General features: G+C 41.9%; 2 pseudogenes; one reads left to right on the top strand and one right to left on the bottom strand.

Annotated features, from left to right (window-relative positions):
- Positions 1–13,266, bottom strand: part of LOC112393428 (60S ribosomal protein L31-like) — a 64,771-nt pseudogene that overhangs the window by 11,327 nt on the left and 40,178 nt on the right.
- Positions 4,399–6,645, top strand: LOC112393426 (soluble lamin-associated protein of 75 kDa-like; annotated as a pseudogene).

Raw genomic sequence — 13,266 nt, 5'->3', positions numbered from 1 at the left:
CACTCCACCCCTTTCTTCCTTCAATCAAAACTCCCATTTGTTCAGTCGAGCTGACTCCAGGTGCTTTGCATCATTTGCAGAAATGGTGACACTATTCATCTCCAGAATGACATTTCTAAATTTCTAGAATTTCAGGTGCCCTTATTGTCCTTATTGCTGCTTCCAGACCATTCTGCTTCCCTCCTTCCCAAAAGCGTCCAGCTTTGATTCTGATGTTAACCAGACTGTGCTACCCTCATTGCCGTCATGTGGCCACTACCACTCTCCAACCCTGCTCCCACATAACCTCAGTATCCTTATAGATGATGCTTCCAAAACACTAATTTCTAAAATCCCTGACCGCCTCTCCTCTAAAAATTTGTCCTCCATTGTAGCTCAGTTATTCCCTTTGTGTCCTTGTTTCACCTCTTATCTCACTTAGATTCTGTGGTTTGTTATTATAATCACTCCTTCGAATATAACCTTGGTTCCCTTTCCCCTCTCTCTCGCTTCATTGTACTTTTCTGACAGAACACAAGCCTTAATAAAATCTAACCTTCCACCTATGCATGCACAAGTGGGCAGCTGAACATGACTGGAAAATTCACATACCTCTGCTAACTGCTCTCACTTTAAGTTTATGACCACTCACCTTAAAAAGGCCTTCAATGTCACTCATCAATTCTACTTACATTATCCTAGCACAGTCATTAACGCATTCTCACAGATGGCCATTCCATACCTTCCCCTCTCTTTTCAAACTTTTCATAACTTCTTCCCCATCCTAAGATGACAACCTTGTCTCCTAGTTCACTGAGAAAATAAAAATAAGAAGAGAAAGTCCACAAGGTTCCCACCTCCCCGCATCCATGCTCATCTACTCTGCCTTCCCTCCTATCAATAATGATGAATGGTATGTGCTCCTAACTTGGGCCAACTCCTCCACTTGTGTACACCTGATTCCATCACTCCAACCATTCTCCTCTCTCTCCTGGATCATTTCCCTCAGCAAATAAACAAGCCATTATTTCTCTCATCTTCAAAAACAACAACTGTCTCTTGATCTCACTTCTCTTTCCAGCTACGGTCCCATTTCTCCTCCCCTTCAGACAATGAGAATTGGCTATTTTCCCATCTCCAAACCTTTCCTCCCATCAGATTTTCATGCTTATGACTCCACAGAATGTCCTCTTGTCAAGGTTATGAATGACATCCAAACTGCTATATCTAATGGTCAATATCTATCCTTAATCTTTCTGAAGCTTTAAACACAATTGATTACTCCTTTCTCCCTGTAACACTTTCTTCTCTTGGCACCATACACACTTTGTTTTCTGCCTATCTTGCTGGGGACTCCTTGGTTTCTTTTGTCCTCTTCTCCAACTTCTCACTCTTCATGAGTGCTTTTATCCAGCCTTGTGGCTCTCTATGTTGATGATTCTCAAATATACATTTCAAGCCCAGACCTCTCCTTTGAATTCTATATATGTATGCATATACATATATCTAACTACCTGATCAACATTCCCACTTGGTTGTCCAATAGGCATCTTGAACTTAACACATCCAAAACCAAATTCTTGATTTCTACACCAAAGTCTAATTCTTCCCATCTTTGAAAATGGCAACCATACACTTGAGTCAGCCTTGACTCCTCTCTTACTCTCATTTCCACATCTGATCCATCAGTGAATTATTTGACTCTACCTTTAAAAATATATGTTTTAATAGATATTTTAGAATCCACTACCTCCACTGCTACTACCCTGATCCGAGACAATGGTCTCTTGCCTAGCCTCCTAGCTGACCTCCCAGCTTCTGCCCTTGACCCTCTTATGGGTTATTCCCCTCACTGTAACCCAAATGATCCCTTAGAATATGTCATTCCTAAACTTATACCCTCCAGTAGCTTCCCATTTCACCCTACGTCAGAGTCAAACTCCAACTAATAAGGTCTACTGCACTCCTCCACCATTTGTCCCATCTTGCCTTTGCTTCCTTGCCACCTCCTCTCTTATGCTCTCCTTGCTAACTCACTCTGATCAGTCACACTGCTTTCCTTGTGACTCCTGGCTTAGCACCTCTGCACTTGCCTGTTTCTTTTGCCTAGAATGGTCTTTCCTCAGGTATTTTCCTCACCTCCTTTAGGTTCTCGCCAAAATGTTACTTTCCCTGACCCTTCTATTAAAAATTGGAAAACGGAGTTCCCTGGTCGTCCAGTGGTTAAGACTCCGTGCTTCCAATGAAGGGGGCCTGGGTTTCATCCGCAGTCAGGGAACTAGATCCCACATACATGCCGCAACTAAGAGTCTGCATGCCACAATGAAGATCCTGTGTGCCACAACTAAAAAATCAATAAATAAATACATAAATAAAAAATAAAAATTGGAACAACCCCACCCCTGGTCACAATTTCTTCTTTCCTTATTTTTCTCCATAGCACTTATCACAATCTGATATACTACACATTTATGTGTTTGTTCCCCACCCAACAGAATGCAAGCTCCACAGACACAGAGAATTTTGCCTGTTTTGTTCACTGCTGTTTTCAGGGCCTAGAGTAGTGCCTGGAGTGTAAGAGACACCCAACAAGTATTTCTGGAATTTACTGCATGAAGGAGATTATGATGGAGAGTACAGAAACAACAGCACTTGAAAAAAATACTTATTGGCATGCCAAGCTTTCATCTTGCCTATAATGAGCTCCACTGCAGCATTTCCAGCAGAAAGGTGATAGGGATCAGATCTGTACAATGAAAGATCACTCTGGCTGTAGGGTGGAGCATAGACTGGAGGGGTGGGATCGGAGGTGGAGGGAATAGTTGAGGGGCTGTTGGCAGAGATTCAAGCAAGGAAAACTGAGAGTCTGAGCAAAGACAGTGGCTATGGACATAAAGGGAAAGGGAGCAAATTTGACAGTTACTTGGGGGTAGAACAGACAGACCTTGGCGATCAATGTGATACATGGAATACAGCCCAACAGAAGACACCCTTTTATTCTCCCCAGATTTCATCCCCAGAAACTCCTTGACTGGCCCTCATGGATCACCTGTAGCAGTCTCCATGGATTTTTGAAAGCCTGGAGGCGGAATCCTCAGATCACATCCTGTCCTGACTCCAGGTAAGGCATCATCCAACAATGTCAAGCTCCTGAACCACCAAGAACTTACAAGTCTGGGCTCTACAAGGAACTCCTGGCTCTATTTCCCATTTTCTCACCCACTCTGACCTGTTAAGGAGACTTAAGCAAGCAAGAACCAACAAGAAACTTAAAACCGTGTTTACCTTTTACCTCCTACTGACCTACCTTAATTCAGCTTGTTCTCCCAGTGTTGACTGAAATAGATACTTCTAATACAGAGATAAGGGCTATCCTATTGCCAGGGGATCCCCACCCAGGTGTCCTCCCTCAGGGCCCAGCTCAAGGAAGCAAGTTCTACTGAAGGCCGTTGTCCATTTGATAATAGGATTTACAGCCTATTCCCTTCCTGGCATACTTCTTCAGAAGGTCTTGGCTCCCTAGGACGCTAAGGTCCAACTAACTGCTACAGTCTACAGATGCTTAGCCAAAACAAATCTCCAGTCCTCCAGAATTCATTCTTTAAACCCAGCCGCTTAGCCAGTACCCTGGTTGGGACTGACACCAGGCTTTCGTAAGCCACACAGGGCTGGTGAACAATGGAGGGAGTGTAACGTCACTCAAGTTTCAGGCCTTAACATCCACACTGCAGGCTGATGCATACTGAGTGAAATGAGGAGTGCTGGAGCCCCTACACGAAAAGAAACGCAAGGAAAGCTGGACTGTGCTTTTAGTGTCACTGTGGACAGTAAAGACGGGTAGCCAAGTACAGCAGTTGAGAAACTCCAATCCTAGTACACAAGGAGTGATGGTCTGGGTGAAGGTAGCAGGAATGTGTAGTGTAACCAGCATAGAAATCCTTCTTGATCTCTTGAGAAAATCAGACTCTGGTTCAGGGGCTGACCAAGGATTTCTTCACCATTCAGATGGGTCCCCAGACTGTAAAGATCCAAGAGCAAATGACGGAGCTCAGAGCTCTGCTGTATAGTGGTCCCTGGGAGAAATCTCTCTCCACAAAATCACTGTTTGAGAAGCACCTGAAGTGCGTGCAGACTTTTGTAAGGATTCTTAACTTGGGACCCCTTGAAATTGGATGATTTGCAAATGTGCGTTTTTCTAGAGAGAAGGTCTTTATCTTTCATCAGATTCTCTGAGACTCAAAAAGAAAGGGACTGGAGGAGCCGGGCGTCCCGGGCGAGGGGCAGGCGGCTGTACCGGCCCCGGCAGCCGCGAGCGGCGCAGCCCGGTCCCGGCCGGGGGTCGCCAGCGAGCCGCCGCCGGCTTCATTCATTCCCGCGGCTCCGCCTCCTTTCCCGGGCTCAGGCGGCGCCTCCCAGAGGATGGCATTCCCTGTGGATATGCTGGATAATTGCAGTCATGAGGAAATGGAAAATTCTTCTGAAGATTACATGTCAGGTCTCAGGTGTGGGGACCCTGAAAATCCTGAATGTTCTTCTCTTCTCAATATTACGATTCCCATTAGCCTATCAGATGTAGGCTTTGTACCTCTCTATGGTGGAGATCAGACCCAGAAAGTTCTTGCTCTTTCTGCACCCGAGGACTCACTCACAGCCGCGGCACTTTACCTTGCTGGTCAGTGGTGGGCTATTGATGATACTGTGAAAACATCTGTCCCTTCTAGAGAGAGACTTAAGCAGGTGAAACTCTTGGGGAGAGAGGGGTTCTGTACTGAATCGAATTATTTACAGAAAGCAGGAAATGGAGAGAAATGAGATCCCATTCCCGGGTCATAGCAGTACTGATTATGCTAAGATTCTGTGGAAGAAAGGAGAGGCCACTGGGTTTTATCCAGTTAAGCCTACAGGAAGCATATGTGCCTCGTTTCTTACCCAAAGCTACCAACTGCCAGTTGTTGATACAATGTTCATAAGAAAGAAATATAGAGGCAAAGACTTTGGGCTTCATATGCTGGAGGACTTTGTTGATTCCTTCACAGAAGATGCACTTGGCTTGTGGTATCCACTGACCTCTCTTATGTACACAGCTTGCAACCAGTGCTTTGAAAAATATCCAGGAGACCATGAACTGCTTTGGGAAGTTGAAGGTGTTGGACACTGGTACCAGAGAATACCAATCACCAGAGCATTACAAAGAGAAACGTGTAAAATGACTGCAGTTTCTCAAAATGAAGCTAAAAGACCTGTGTCTGGAGAATATGGTCTTGCATCTGTTCCAGACTATGAAGCAGGAGCTGAAGACAGTCTGTCTAGTGAGATGCAGCTAACTATTGATTCTCTAAAAGATGCCTTTGCAAGCACTTCTGAAGTTACGATAAAACACCTGTTTCCACTCGTACTCGAAGTAGTCATCTAAAGCGGCCAAAGATTGGAAAACGGTTTCAGGATTCTGAATTTAGTAGTTCTCAAGGGGAAGATGAAAAGACTCCCCAGACTTCACCTACAGCTTCAGTGAACAAACTGGAGTCTACTGCACGAATATCAGAGAGCTCAGAAAAATTCTTGGAAGAAGAACCCGAACAGGCTGTGATTGAATCTGAAGATGAAAGTAGTGATAAAAATGTTCGACCAGCACCAGAAACCCAGCCAGGCCTGGAAAAGCAAGAAGGTGAAAAGGAATCTGAATTAGAGCCTATGAATGATGAGATAATGGATGATACTCTTAAGACTTCACTTATAACAGAAGAGGAGGACTCCACTAGTGAAGTTTTAGGTGAAGAATTAAAATTGCAGTTTTGGGGCTTCCCTGGTGGTGCAGTGGTTAAGAGTCCGCCTGCTGATGCAGGGGACACGGGTTGGTGCCCCGGTCCGGGAAGATCCCACATGCCGCGGAGAGGCTGGGCCCGTGAGCCATGGCCGCTGAGCTTGCGCGTCTGGAGCCTGTGCTCCACAACAGGAGAGGCCACAACAGTGAGAGGCCCGTGTACCGCAAAAAAAAATAATAATAATAATAAAAATAAAATATAATAAAATTGCAGTCTTTTAATGCCAGTGAAGACTCTACGAATCTTGTTCCACTGGTGGTAGAATCTTCAAAATCTCCTGAGGCTGTTGCATAGGATAAGACTTCACATGTAACTGACTCAGAAATGTCGCTAGATGAAGGCCCATCTGATGACAAGGGGCACACTGAAGAGAGGCTGCCTCTAGTTTCAAGAAAGAAAGCACATTTTGGGAGTTCAGACAATGTGGCTACTATCCCAAATGAAGAATGGTTTTCCAAATTCCGTGATAACTGAATTTTCTGAAGAATCGATTCCTGAAAATGTATCACCCAACACTACTGCCTCATTGGAAGACCAGGGTGAGGAGCGGGTAGCCGAGCCTCAGGAAACATCTCCAGCTCTTCCTCAGACCTCTTTAATAGAGGCTGAACTTGAAGATGTGCCATTTGCACAGAATGCAGGACAGAAGAGCCAGTCAGAGGAGCAGTCTGAAAGCATATTCTGAGCAACTGGATCAGCTGACACAATCAACAGAGAAGACTGTGGACAGCAGCTCAGAGGAGATAGAAGTGGAAGTGCCTGTGGTCGACAGGCGGGATTTGATTTAAGAAGAAAGGCCAAAGGGCACAAAGGACCTGCGAAGAAGAAAGCCAAGCTGACCTGAATGAGGAAGAAATGCAGATAACATAATTGTTGTTTTTAAAATATGGCAGTGAATAAATAGCATGGGGCACAGGACAAAAACTCCAAATTTTCAATTTGAACTTATTTATGATGCTGCTTTTCCCTCCCCTGTAGGACCTAGGATACACCGTTCTTTTTAATTTTTCAGGCTATTTTGTGTAAATACAATTTTTTTCATTTTTATTAACCATGTTTCGATTTTGGGAAACCATATCATACTATATTTTCTTTAGCAGTTGGGGATATCTGACCAGCAATATTTCAGAAAATATAAATTAAAAAATGTGAAAGTAGTAGGGTTTCCATCAATTGTAAGGATCACAGAAATCTTTTATACTAAGGGTTTTAATAGTAATCTCCGTGAAGGTTCTAGAAGTTTTATCTTAAATTTCAAAACTAATCACCATTTTTTAAAATGTAGGCATGCTTAAACAAAAATGTCAGTAAATTAGGATAAATGCAACTTCAACTAAATGAGAGCACAAATTTGGAAATTTATGGTCAAAGGTTTATGAAGGTGGCATTTGGGCCTCTTAGTTCTTAGTTGTAGGTGCAATCTCTTCCTTTGACTTCAATGTCTGTGGAAAGGCACAAACAAAATCTGTTTCCGGTTCACTCTTGATAATATCTGATATTAACAGTACCGCTAGGGATTTAACTCTGGCCTGTAGGCACTCGTATAATTATTTAAAATTTCATTTGAATCTGGGGACTGTACTTTTGACCCCACCCAGTTAACATGTATACTTTGGAAGTGTGAGAACACTTCCTAAGGCTTCTCCTTAATCCTGCCACTGCCTTTATTCTAGAATCTTCATTATATTCCCCTCACTTTCATCCACTTCCCTAACTCATGGAGTGATTCCTGTCAAAAGATCTTTTTGCCTGCCTGTCAGCTTATGCCCTTGGCTTCCATTTTTGGTAGGTTTGGAACTGCGCCCCACATTCTTAGACCTAGAGGGCAGGAATAAGCTGCCCTAGGAGGCATAGCTACAAGAGCTTAAATCAGATTGGAGGCTTCATTTGTCCCTTTTGGCTTGCTCGCTCTTGATTTGTTCTGTGCGGACAGGTTACAATCTAGCCTGTGTGTACGTTGAGGTTGCCTTTGCCTGGGTAAACTAAAGATAAAAAAACATCCTCAATTGTTTATTTTCGTAAAATAATTTATTTAAAAATGAACAAAATGGTTATTCTTAGAATCCAAAGAGAATCTTAAAACAATCCTACTCTTTGGAAGTATTATGTGTACTCAAATTTTCATGTAAGTTTGGGAATGCTTTGAGGCCATTTAGATTATTATTTTTTTTTTTTTTTCTTTTGCGGTACGCGGACCTCTCACTGTTGTGGCCTCTCCCGTCGCGGAGCACAGGCTCCGGACGCGCAGGCTCAGCGGCCATGGCTCAAGGGCCCAGCCGCTCCGTGGCATGTGGGATCTTCCCAGACCGGGGCACGAACCCGCGTTCTCTGCATCAGTAGGCGGACTCTCAACCACTGCGCCACCAGGGAAGCCCTAGATTGTTTTTAAAACCTCTTGGTCCTTACATGAAAAAAAATGTGTTATGACTTTGTGACATTATTTGAGGTGCTAAGGATTGATGTTGAAGGTTTATTCAGTCTACAGTCAGGTGATACTAAATTTTATTTTGGGATGTTGGCATTTTAGGAAGATTTAAAGTTGAGGTAAAAATCTTTAGCAGACAGGGCTTCCCTGGTGGCGCAGTGGTTGGGGGTCTGCCTGCCGATGCAGGGAGATGCATCTGCCTGCCGATGCAGGGTCTGGGAGGATCCCGCATGCCGCGGAGCGGCTGGGCCCGTGAGCCATGGCCACTGAGCCTGCGCGTCCAGAGCCTGTGCTCCGCGGCGGGAGAGGCCGCAGCGGTGACGGGCCTGCGTACCGCAAAAAAAAAAAAAGGTGTAGTTTAAGACTGAGCTCACTGACAACTCTTGATGTGTGAATATAGTTGCTGAGGTTTACAAAAAAGAAATGTGTAGTTATTCATATATGACCACTATGGACTCGCAGTATAAATTTATACTTGTTAAACTTGTTTGCTTTAAACAGTAGGTGCATTTTAAGCAGTTTCAAAACTTTCTGTTCAGCACACAATTTTTGTCCATATTATCTCTGACAGAAAATGTTATTTTGGACTCTCAACCACTGCGCCACCAGGGAAGCCCCCGAAACAGATTTTAATGTAAATAAAGAATTTATACTAACATTACTCATCTGTGTAACAGTATCTTAGAAATTTCTGCCTTGTATGTCCACTAGTAGCCATACTGTGTTTGAAGTGTTAACCTAGTCTTTCATGGGTGTGATTAGTTACAAATGTTTATGCTTCTGTTTGCATACTTAGTATCAAGCTTTATTTGTACAAGATAGTTTAACTTGCTTATTTTTGGTTGTGAAAAATAAGCAAACCTCAGTTCTGTATCCAGTGCTTACCTTCAGTCCATTTTTTTTTCTTTCACCCTCCAAAACTTGTCATTCACACCTTCCCCATTTCTATTAGCGGCAAAATCATTTGTTAAAATCTAATTGTAAGGAAGGTTCTGCTTCTGTTATCCTGAAGTAATTGTATCATACTGGATAGTAATTCCCAAGGAACTAGCCTTTCTTTTCCTTAATGTCTGTGTGTTCTAAAACTTCTACATCTACAATTTAGAAAAGATGTTACATTATTCAGAATAGCGAGACTTACTCAAGTACTTACAATTGTTTTCTTGGTAGTTTCTTTTTTCTAATTTAAAAAAAAATTTTTAACAGTAGTAATTAAACCTATATTTTGTGATTGTTTCCTGGTCTGTGTTTTGAAATTCCTTCCCTTTTCCCTAATATCATTGGTGAAGATGTGTTTAGATATTGAATTTGTTTAGACACTGATTTTGTTTAAGGCACAATTAATCACATTGGTTGTATTTTCAAGACAGACTTAAAAAAATAAACAGAATTGAAAGCAAAAACAAAAACAAAAAAAAGAAAAGGACTGGATCTGTACAACCTTAACTGCACTTTCCAAAATGGTAGCATTAGCCACATTTCAAGTGTCCAATGTCCACAAGTGGTAGTTGCCACTGTATTTGTGCAAAAACATTCCTCACCACAGAAAGTTCTATTGGACAGTGCTGCCTTAAAGAAATGGTCCATGGTCATGTAGGAAGGTAACATTACCTGATGAGTAAGCCTGGGCTTTGAACAGACCTGGGGCTGAGTCCAGATTTTGCCACTATAAACCATGTAACTGTGGATACATTATTTAACTTCTCCAAACCTCTATTCCATCATTTGGAAATTATGAAATTTACCTCCTAAGGCCATGGCAAAGACAATGTGATAACCCAAATAAATGTGAAGTATAGTACCTGGTTTGTCGCAAGCTGAAGGAGCAGTAGCTACAATGATCTTCTTTCATAACCTTCACGCTCCATAATTCCTTTTTGGAAGTGCCCTCTGTTTTGGATACCCTGAGTTTTCGATTAATTACCTATTTCTTTTTTTTTTTTTTGGCTGTGCCACACAGCATAGGGGATCTTAGTTCCCCAACCAGGGATTGAACCCACACCCCCTGCATTGGGAGTGTGAAGTCTTAACCACTGGACTGCCAGGGAAGTCCCATGAATACCTATTTCTTAACGACTGCTTCCAGCCAGCCTTTCCAGAAGTTCTTCCTAACTGACTTATGAATCACAAATTAAAGAGGCTAAGATCTGTGGTATTACACGTAAGGAAGGAGGTGTGATGGCTACTTGCACTGAGCACTGTGGGAGGTGCTTCATTAATCATTAAGAACACTGTGTTTGGGGCTTCCTCGGTAGCACAGTGGTTAAGAATCTGCCTGCCAATGCAGGGGACAAGGGTTTGATCCCTGGTCCAGGAAGATTCCACATGCCGTGGAGCAACTAAGCCCGTGCACCACAACTACTGAGACTGTGCTCTAGAGCCTGCGAGCCACAACTACTGAAGCCTATGCACCTAGAGCCCGTGCACCGCAACAAAGAGTAGCCCCCTCTCGCCGCAACTAGAGAAAGCCCGCACACAGCAACAAAGACCCAACACAACCAAAAAAAAAAAAAAAAAATCACTTTTTTGTCACAGAATTATATTCAAATGGAAATATAAAAAAAAAAAAAAAGATCACTGTATTTGTCACAGAATTATATGCAAATGCAATAAGGAAAAATTGGAAACAATCTAAACATCTGTCAATAGAATCCTGGAATACTGGCATATGATAAATCCATTCAAAGTAATGTCTGCCAGAAATATGTGTTGAGATGGGTAAATGCTCACAATATAATGTGAGTGAAAAAAGCAGATCTAACCCCCACGACCCAGCCTCTATTAGAGACACATGTATAAACGTGTGCCAGGAGACATGTCAAGAATATTCAGTCATAGTTCCAAACTATGAACAACTCAAATGTCCATTACCATGAGCATGGACAAATTGCGTCATATTTATACGTGGAATATTACACAGTAATAAAAAAAAAGCCATAACTGTATGTAACAATGTGATGAAACTTACGAGGATAAAATGAAATGAAAAAAGCAAATCTCAAAAGAATACATGTGCTATAATTCTACCTAGAAAGAGGTCATATTGGGGAAAATTCAATTGCACTGCTTAAGGTGATAAACAATATGGAAGAATAAGGAGCTGCTTACCTTGGAAGTGGTCACCTCTGAATGATGAGGGAAGGGGGAGGATGTGAGAGTGAAGAGGTACTAAGCCAGCTTTGGCAATGTTCTGTTTTTTGGGTGTTTTATTTTGGAGTGGTAGTTCCTTTATACTATTTGTTAAATTGTACCTTTATACCTTAATTTTAATTTCATAATTTAAAATGTTTTAAGGACAAAGGAAAAAGAAATACAAAACTATATTTTCAGTGTGATCCCAATTATACAGATTTCTGCAGGCATGGGAAAAACGATCAATGGTGCTCTTCTCTCGGCAGCAAAATGTAAAGAGATTTGTGTTGTCTTCTTTATACATTTTGTATTTTTCAAATTTTTTATAATTAGCAAGTATTACTTTTATAGTAAGAATAAAAGCAGAACTACCAACGGCCCAGTTTTGCTCTTCAATTTACGTCTCTGCAATGGAGTCACTTCGAGGAAGAGAAATTTCTCTTCCACCTGCTAGAGAGAAACAGGAAGGGAGAGAAGGCCACACGACTGATATCAATACAAGGCACCACCACAGGTCTGGTTATTTGTGCTTATGATAAGGCCTTAGGGGGCTCAGCTGATTGAAACCAGCAAATATACTGCCTAGATTATCCCAGAACTCACACAACTCTGTCCGTTCTCTCTTTCAAGGCCTTGGAAAATAAGCCAACAGCCGAGAAAGAAAAAAAGAGGTGTTATTATGATTCTATAATAACTACCACTTTTAAACTCATTATTGTCATAATATTGCGTTAGGGGTGTTATATGCATGAATCCAATCCTAACATTCACAAGAATTCCATTAGATGAACATATATTTTACACTGATACTTTACACCTTATTTTACAGTGATATTCTAGGGCTCAGAGAGGTGGAATGACTTGCCCAGACGTCTGACTCCAAAATCAGTCGCTTTTACACTCCACCACAATTTACCTTTATTCCTGTACATGTTGTAAAAAGAGCTTCCTCATCTTTTTTTTCCTTCCTCATAGCCAAGATAAGCCAAGCGAAATGTTGATTCTATCTTCCCCAGAGAGTGACAGTCCATTTAATTCCAACAATAAACTCGCCTCCAGGAAGAAAGGACTATATAAAGGTCTGTGTGAATTACACAGTGATTATGAAGTTAATAATGTGACAAATCCAGTGGCTGAATCTATGACTACCTGACATAGTCCAAGAATATACAGTGTAAGAGGCTCTTAGCCGCCCACGAAAGAGAAGTCAGTTTGTGCCTGTGCTACACTATAGGCGACTTCTCTTCTGGATCTCCCCTCTCTATGAAAGGGAGTAAACATTTATCGAATAGTTTCTGAATTAATCAGTGTCCTGGAAGCTATACAGGCTATTTTTCGTGGCAGACTCAAGGCTTGGGACTTCTGGTGTGTTGCTTTATATAATCTGGCCTTTGACCTGAAGACTTCCCTTTAGTGATCTGCATATTTTTGCCTGTACAATCAACCCTTCCTCCGTATCTGCAAGGGAATTGGTTCCAGGACCCTCGCTGATACCATGCTCAAGTCCCTTACATAAAATGGTGTAGTATATGCATATAACCTATACACATCCTCCTGTATACTTTAAATCATCTCAAGATTACATTGTAATACAATGTAAATGCTATGTAAATAGTTGTAAATACACTGTAAATGCTATATTAATAATTGCCTGTGCCTGGCAAATTCCAGTTTTGCTATTTGGAACTTACTGGAAAAAAATTTCCCTGGAAAAAACCAGGGAAGCTCTAAGTTTAAAATTGAATAAAAAATTCACCTAAACTGAGTCACTTTGCTATAGAGCAGAGATTGGCACAACATTGTAAATCAACTACACTTCAATTAAATACATATATATATTTTTAAATTCACCTATTGGGACTTCTCTGGTGGCACAGTGGTTAAGAATCCACCTGCCAATGCAGGGGA

Source organism: Neophocaena asiaeorientalis, unplaced genomic scaffold (assembly GCF_003031525.2).
Source record: "Neophocaena asiaeorientalis asiaeorientalis breed wild unplaced genomic scaffold, Neophocaena_asiaeorientalis_V1.1 scaffold40, whole genome shotgun sequence".
Taxonomy (NCBI): domain Eukaryota; kingdom Metazoa; phylum Chordata; class Mammalia; order Artiodactyla; family Phocoenidae; genus Neophocaena; species Neophocaena asiaeorientalis.
The sequence above is the reverse complement of the archived record's forward strand: the minus strand, read 5'-3'. Positions and strand labels throughout refer to the sequence as shown.